This window comes from Ochotona princeps, chromosome 28 (genome assembly GCF_030435755.1).
Source record: "Ochotona princeps isolate mOchPri1 chromosome 28, mOchPri1.hap1, whole genome shotgun sequence".
Lineage (NCBI taxonomy): Eukaryota > Metazoa > Chordata > Mammalia > Lagomorpha > Ochotonidae > Ochotona > Ochotona princeps.
The window spans coordinates 8515907-8524464 of NC_080859.1; positions in this window are offsets into that span (position 1 = coordinate 8515907).

Consider the following 8558-nt stretch of genomic DNA (forward strand, 5'->3'; position numbering starts at 1 on the left):
GAGCCACCAGAATCCCACAGGGGAACTGACTGTAGTCTCGGTTACTCCAGTCTGATCAAGTTCCCTGCTTATGGATTGAGAAAGCATCAGAGGATGTCCCAAGTCCTTGAAACCCTACACCCATGTGGGAGATCCCGAAAAACCCCTTGGGTCCTGACTTTGGATCAGCTCAGCTTCACCGTGTGGCTATTTGTAAACTGAACCAACAGAGAACAGCGCTCTCGCTTGCTCGCTCTCTCTCCTCTCTGCAAATGTGCCTTTCAAATAAAAAAAATTAATAAGTCTTTAAGAACAAAAATGGCTACAGAAACGAATCCTACCTGGGAGATGCGATTTGCTTGGTATCTGGCCTCAAATAATTGAAGCAAGATAATTTTTCAGTGGGAGAAATTCAGATGCTACACTCCAGACAACAGGGCTTAGATAGACTGAAGTTTGTAAAATGCCAAGGAGGTAAATTTTTACGTCATATGAGAGAAATCAAACATACAGTTGACAACACCACAGGTAACCCAGGAGGAGATGCTCAGTGGTCATCGCTAAGTACTGCCACAGCATGGGATGCTGGCAAATGAAGGTGCTCTGGTGAAACGGCTGGCATCTTCCCCCAGGACGGAAACCTATTCCTCCTTCCGATAATTGCGTACTTTTGTTCTTTGCAACCTTCCTCTCCCCATTTCTGTGCAATCTGGTCAAGTCAGAATCCTATTCAGGGTACAGCTGTGAGTATGTGACCCTGATGCAGGCATTTAATTTCTGCAGTTGGCTTGGCTAAGAAAATGGATACATGGTCCGTGCTGCACAAATTTGAATCAGACCTGAAACTGATCAGACAAAGAGCTTCTCTTATTTATAAAACCGATGGAAGGTAAGGTGTCAGCCCAGAACACCTGGCAGCCAGCTCACCAGCAGTTGTGTAGGGGGTAGCCATGAATGGAACCAATAACCAGAAGCCTGGATTAAGCAACAGACAGAGGTAGACTGAGTCTGGGATGTTGCAATGGCTGAAGCCAGATGAACTCTGGGTGCCAATACATTCCCATATTCTATTGTAACCAAGTTGAATTTTCTGTTGTTTGAACCAGAAAGAATACTAGACAATCCAACTTCCTTGCAATAAAAATAGCAACAAATCCCTCTTGATTATTTTATATAATTTGCTATTCTAGTTCAGCAGTCTTCTAGTAATTTCTGACAGAATTCAAGCCTTTCCAGTAATGTGTTGATATTTAGATGCAGTTACTTGCTCTGATATAAGCAATAAAACTCCACTGCTTTTTAAATTGGCATTTTATATGATATGGACAAGCTTTTCTCCCATTTCATTTGAATTACTGAAATATTACGGCAAAGCTGGAGTTTTGTTTATCTCATCCTGGTAAATCCTCAACCTGCAACTCCTAGAGGAAGTGGTATTAATGGATATAATTTGATTATGGAATTTTTCTTAAAAATGGAAATGGTATTGCTATATGATCCAGTAATCCTACTAGGTATGTACCCAACAGATAACAAATCTGTTGTATTAGAGGTGCCTGCTCTGCTATGTTTCACAATAATCAGGTTTTGAAATTAACCAATGTGTCTCTCAAATAAAGAAATTACAGTATATATATGAATATATATGAATTATTATTCAACCATTTCAAAAAGAATGAAATCCTGTCATTTGCAGCAAAAAGGAAGCAACTGGAGGACATCATGTTGAAATCAACCAAACTGAGAAAGACAAATACCACATGCTGTGCCATAAACGTGGAAGCTAAAATTTAAAAAAAAAAAAACCTCAATTTGGAAAGAGAATGTTCATTGCATGAGCCTAAGAGGGGTGAGATGAAAGGATTTTGCAGAAAAATTTAGGAAAACTTGGTACAGATCATTAATTCTGACAAACACATTTATATTAAATGTTAATGGAGGAATTGGTAGTAGTCTATGGGAACTATTACTACCTCCCACATTTTTGTACATTTAAAACTATTCAGAAAGAAAATGTTTTAAAATATGAAGAAGCATGAAGTCCCAGGCTGACTTTTACAACCAAAATTTTAAAGGATCTTATAATAAATTGACAACGACCTCCATAAACATCATGTTAGTTTCGGTTCCTGTTTTTAAGCCACTTTAGCCAGAATTAAGCAGAAATGGAATTTATAAAAAGGATATTGAACCATTTATAGATTCCATGGGAAGGCTGTAGAGCTCAATTGGAGAAGTTCCAATTAAGTTCTGGCTGAATTTTTCCCAGAGGAATGACTGTTTTCATTGCCACAGTCAAAGGAGAATGATGTCTGCTCTTGGTTTCCTGTAGCACTGCTTTCCTGGTCCAGCTCTGAACCTGTCTGGGGTGAATGTTACACCTTCCCTGCATTAAACTCTCTGTGCCCCACACTAACACTTGCCTAAGGAGAGAATTTCCCAAATATAGACAGGGATTGGTTGCGATGCAATAAGTCAAACCTTTAGCAGTCAAGCATCAACTTACAAAACTTCTCCCTCTACTTAAAGTGCCTGGAAAAAAAATGTTCTCATTTGACTCAAAGTAACTCTTCTTCCCCATATAAAGGGAACAAGCTCCAGGCTATTCAAACTTCCTGGAAGATATCCAATTCTCCTGGAATTGGGCCATAATCTTGCCCTGATATTCTATAAACTACAGGCTAATATGTAAAGTTATCTGCCACTGAAGTACACTAAGGAATAGGAGACATGGAAGAGAATTTAGAAAACCCTGGTAAAATGTATAAATATAGGCATGAGAGAAATCATAGCTAGGCATTAGTCTTACCTTTGCAACTCCTCTTGTGGCTGTATTTTCATCAATGACTTCTCACTTCTAGCAACTTCAAGTTTGCTTTCTCTAAGCCAAGGACTTACCCAGATGTTTGTCCTGCAAGAATTGCCTCCTTGGCAATCGTTCCTGTACTGGACTGCTGTGAATTTCCTTCAATGATCGATACTGGACGAACAGATCATCCTTCTTGGTTCCTTTGTGTATGGCAGTACTACTTCCCCATTATAGCTAGGACCAACTATTCCTATTATGGCCCAATCCTCTTTTTCACTATTCATCCTTGGGCTTCAGAATAGGAGATGGAGGAGTGGCAAGCTCAGCTCCCAATTCTATGACATCAAGCATTACAACACCGTGTGGAAGCAGCCTTCCCTTGGCTACTGGCCAATAAAGTCCAGAAGGCTTTAATCCATGAAAACCCAATGGATTTCTGCGAGTGAGCCACATACTAAACTCCTAAGAGGTGTCACTCCATTCTGCTCCTACGTTACCAGGTAAATGTAGTGGGATGCTTAGATGTGACAGTTGACAAATTTGCCACTGATTCAGAGCACATGCCATATGTTAGAGACCCAGCTTCACCAAGCACTGTCCCCTAGAAGGCACCATAGCTAAATATTTGGTGTGCCCTTGTAAAAGTCTGTTAGACAGTCTGCAACTGTATACATGGTCAGATTCCAGAAACATGAGTCAATACTCTTAGCTCTATCACTATCAGTTTTCCATAATGGAGAATACATTTGGCTTGTCTGTGAAAATGCAAACACAGAGTCATCAGCTAATCACTGTCACGGTTTCCCTGGAAGATCAACTTGGCTGTCAGAATGGATGCCCAAAGGTAGAGCACAAAGTATTATCAATATTTGGGTAGGCATTCAATTCATTCTTCCTACTGAAAGAGAAACTGGCAACAACTGAGCTTGTGTGTGTGTGTGTGTGTGTGTGTGTGTACATGCATGCATGTGAAGATGTTTCTGGAGAAATGGTATTTGAATTGATGGAGTGAGTGGGAAAGATCCTCCCACGACGGGAATGGCCACCACCTGTGACACTATCTTAAATGGATGCTCACCTGCCTATACACTTCTCTTAATGTACCTGAGAAAACAGCTAAAGATGACCAAAGTGCCCAGGCCCCTGCTGCCTACCTAAAAGGAAGAAGCTCCTGGCTTCAAATCAGCCCAACTCTGGCCAGTGTGGTCACTAGAGAGTGAACCAGTGGATGAGAAATAGCGCACTCTCTCTCTGGTTATATTTGAAGATGAGACATCTAAGGAAGCGATTAACGCTAAGTTAGGTTATGACTGAGTGGGGTGTTGATCCTGTAGAACTTGCATCCCTATCAGACTCACTCAGCTCCACCAGAGAGCTTGCTCTCCTCCATTGCATCTAAGACCAGCTAGAGCATAGTGACATGGTTTCTTCCTGCCAGTCAGAGTGCTCACCAGAAACCAACCACATCAGCCCTCTGATCTTGAACTCCAGTCTCCACAACAGTGAGAAAATAGATTTCTGGCCTTTAACTCTCTCACTCTGATAACCTTGTGATGGCAGCCTGAGATAAACATCCCATTTTCATGTATGCCATAAAGTCCAAAGTCTCACTACCTTGCCCATGAACATCATTGATTTCCTTAAACATATAGGCCCCCCTCTTTTGTATCTCAAAGATGTTGCCCCTGCTTTCCTGCCTCCATCCTAGGCCATCTCAGGTCTCAGTTCCCCAATGATTTTGATCTCTGCACAAAGTCCTGGTCTAAATCATCACCCTGGCCTTGGTGCGATAGCCTAGTGGCTAAAGCTTCACCTTGCACACAACCAGGATCCCATATGGGTGCTGATTTGTGTCCCACCTGCTGCACTTCCCATCCAGCTCCATACTTGTGGCCCCGAAAGTAGCATAGGATAGCCCAAGGCCATGGGACCCTGCAGCAGCTTGAGTCACCCAGAAGAAGCTCCTGGCTCCAAACCAGCTCAGCTCCAGGCAATGAGGCCACTTAGGGAGTGAACCAGCAGATGGAAGACCTCCTTCTCTGTATATCTGCCTTTCCAATAAAATTTTTAAATAAAAAAAAATTTTAAGTGTCACCTTTAATATCTTGTAAAAAACTGTCCCTCCAACCCTCACCCCATCACTGTGACCATCAAGTTTTTTCTTCACAATGGTTATCCTCAAATTACAAATTAGATCAGATAATTATAATTTAACCTATTTTTACTGTATTTCGCCACCGGAAGATAAGCCTCGTGAGCACACAGGTCTCCTTTATGTTGTGCGACATTAATTCCTCTGGGGAATTAGGGCTTTTTTCAGACATTATTTTAAAAGGACACATGGGTTCCAGAAAGTATTTGCACATGGCAAAGGTCTTAAAATTCATGTTAAACAGAATGAAAATGTGCTAGGAGGAATCAATAACACTGTAAGTCAAACAGCGTGCTGAAATACAATCCTGCAGAGACAGACAGCACGGCTTTGCCAGAAACGGGTAGGCGGAGAAAGACCTCCCTTTAGACTTGGAATAGAAACACCTGCACAATTCTTGTTAATGGGTTGTAAAAACAGATGTTCAAATGCAGTCGCCTTGAACAATTTCTCTTTTTATTTGATTAGTTTCACCCACTGGCCTTCTCCCAAGAATTTTTGTTACTGATGATGAAGCTAAAATCTACGCAAATGTATATTGCATGTGCCTGTGATGCTATAGATTGACAGCCTAATTAAAATTGGCAGCTGGAGACAACACAAGCCACGGATGTCTGTATTTTAGCAAACTGTCCCTCCCACGCTCCAAGCAGCACCACTGTGAGAGCCACGGCAGGGCAGTTGCTCACACGCGTGGTTCAGCCACAAATGGGGGGGCGAGGTGTTTGAAGCACCTGGCAAGACAGGGTGGGACCAGCAGGATCATTTTCCTGCCAACTTGACCCTGTGACCGGAGCATCCAGTTTTGGGATTTGGGTCACTCAATCAGCAAGTTTTTTTTTTTTAATCCAGGGCTTTCTTTGTGTCCAGAAAACTAACTCAGCAGGATGACACCGACAAAGGCAAAATGTTAGAAGAAAAAAAAACAGCAAAAACTGAGACGAGAAAGCTACAGTCCCCTCTTCCTCAACCTTAATGCTCACTCCTTTGCTGGCCACTTGCTTCCTCTATCCCTTCTGTAGCTTATCTAGAAAAAAAAAAAAAATCCTGCTTATATTTGACTCTCTCCTCACTCATCCATTTCTCACACTCCCTCAGCAGAACTTATCCAAGACTTTCCACTGGCCGAACTGCAGAAGGTTCTTCTCACTCTGCCCTTGACAGATATCAGCAGCATTCCCATCATGGGCCACTTCCGCCTGGAAAACCTCGCCCCTCTTGTTTCCAGCAACAGAACTTTCTCTGGCCACCCCTCTGCCTTCTGTAGTGGTGCCCCTTTTGTTGTTGTTGTTCCTTTGTGATGTTTCCCTAGGAAACTGTGAAGAGAGCCTCTCCATCTGTGTAGGCTTTCCTGCCTTCCCTAGGTCAGCCCCACCTCCTTTCCCATGTACCAGGTGCCAATGCTCTGTTAGGGTCTTGCAGCCCCAGATAACTCCGTCTCCACAGGTTCTAAGCAGAGTTCATCTTTCTTTCCAAACTTCCTCCTCAGTCTAGTTTCATTATTTTTAATAACTATCATCATTACTGTTCCACCACATGGTTTCTTGCCATCTGTGTTTTTACCAAAGCTGTCCCTTGGCTGAGGTTTATTCTCCTGTCCTGCTGCCTGTTTATGCGTGAGAAATCCTCTCTTCCATGAAGTGTTACCAGCCTGGCCAGGCAAAAGTCATCACTGACGGCTACCTGCTAACCCTCCTGAAGAGAGACCTAGGATAGTATACACAGGATTGAAACTGTTAAGGAGGAGTGTATTTCAGGGAGAGAGAGAAGCAGCAGGTGGAAAAGTCCCAAAAAGGAGTTGGGGGCTCACTCAGGGTGATGGGCACTAGTTCAAAGATACAGCAACATAAAAAACACCTGCAGAAGGGTATGCGGGAGTCCAAACATGCCCTTTTACCCAGTGATAAAGGTATCTGTGTTCCATTCCAACTGCAGAGGGAAGCTTAGAAAATGTCAAAGACAAGCCAGGTGACAAAATCCAATCTAGATTTTAGAAGTACCTCTTCAGCTTCAGTGTGAATAGTTCTTGGGGGAAGCAAGGTTGTGAACTAGGTGAACTAGTTGGGGAGTCATTAAAATAATCAAGTAAAAAAATATTAGTCATTTATCCTGGGGCTGTAATAGGGGTGATGGAGAACAAAGCAAAAATTTTTATGAATTCTCTGCTACAAGCAAACAAATCAAACTATGTTTTCTGATTAAATTAATACTGTGTTTCAGAATGTTCCATGGTCATTACTGGCTGTATCCTGTGACCATCTGGAGACCAGAAAGACCAGCCAAGCCCTGCGTCTTCACACAGACACACAAACAACTTTTACAAAATGCACTGGCATGCTCCACAAAGTTTGCTGTGTTCTTTGAACTATCCTGACCTCAGGAAAATGATTTGCCCACGGAAAATATCTCAGCCCATTGAACTTGTCTTTCCCTTAAAGGTCACACGCACTCTTGTATTATAAATACTATTTGTACATTTCTATTTCCTTTATGGGCTCCAGATTTTACATTCCTCTCATACGGCACACAAAGAGTAACAAGATCGATGAAGAGAAAAGGGAAACTAAGTCATGTTCCAGAAGGGACTCTATGAATGAACAAACAGGACTAAAGCCTCAGGGATGGAGAATGCATCTGTCTGCCAGGAGTAACAGCTAGCAAACAAGCATGACATGCAGGCATTGTCCATTAAGTCAACGCGTCTACCAGCAGAGTAATAGAAATATTAGAGGTAAACCTCTGTGAGTTCTATCCATCTGGCCTCCACGTCTGCAGGCAAAACGAAAGAGGAATTCAGAATTGTAGCTGAGGAACTTAGGCCCACTGAGTGATGACTGAGTATGTTTGTTTCTTGTGAAACTGAACTACTTATTAAATGATTCAATTGTTCAGTTTTCTAGTGCAGACTTTGAGTATTGATGTTCTCACCCACAGAAAGGAGTAAAAAATAGAAATCCCAACAGGACTGGAGTAGGATTATCAGTATAGGTAGATCCACCCAATGAGTTAGACCAAGTAATTTGACTTGAGAGTTTTTGCAAGATGTCAGAAAATATGAGCTAAGAGAAGAATGCTTAGCTTTTTAGCAATGTTTTACTTTTGTTATGTATCACATCAGCCAACAAAGAGTTTAAGCATCAAGCTATGCAGTCTAGCTCAACTCAAAGCTAGCTGATAGTCTTAAAATGAACTATGCACTGTTCATTTCATAAATATTTATTGAAAATTTATTATGACCTAGTTCCACGCTAGATTTTATGGATGACAGTCACTGCCCTCCAAGGAACCCAGTCTCAGTCTTCAAGGTGGAAATGTTTGTTAATAATTCATTCATCCAAACTATAACATACACACTCGATTTTTAAGATATCATGTAAGAGAAAAACACAATTTTGCCAACCACCAGCTCTATGTACTAAAGGCCAAGTTTTTTTTTTATTATTTAGTATCATAGTATAAAATCAAATGTGTTTATCTCATTTGGGTATATTCTTTTCATCCAAATCATACATGTTAATTAATCAGTTTTCCCTTCACCTGTTTCTACAGTAAAGAATGCAATGATTCATTTCGGTTTGTTTCAATAGGAGAACTGCAGGAATAAGTAAATACTGAAAG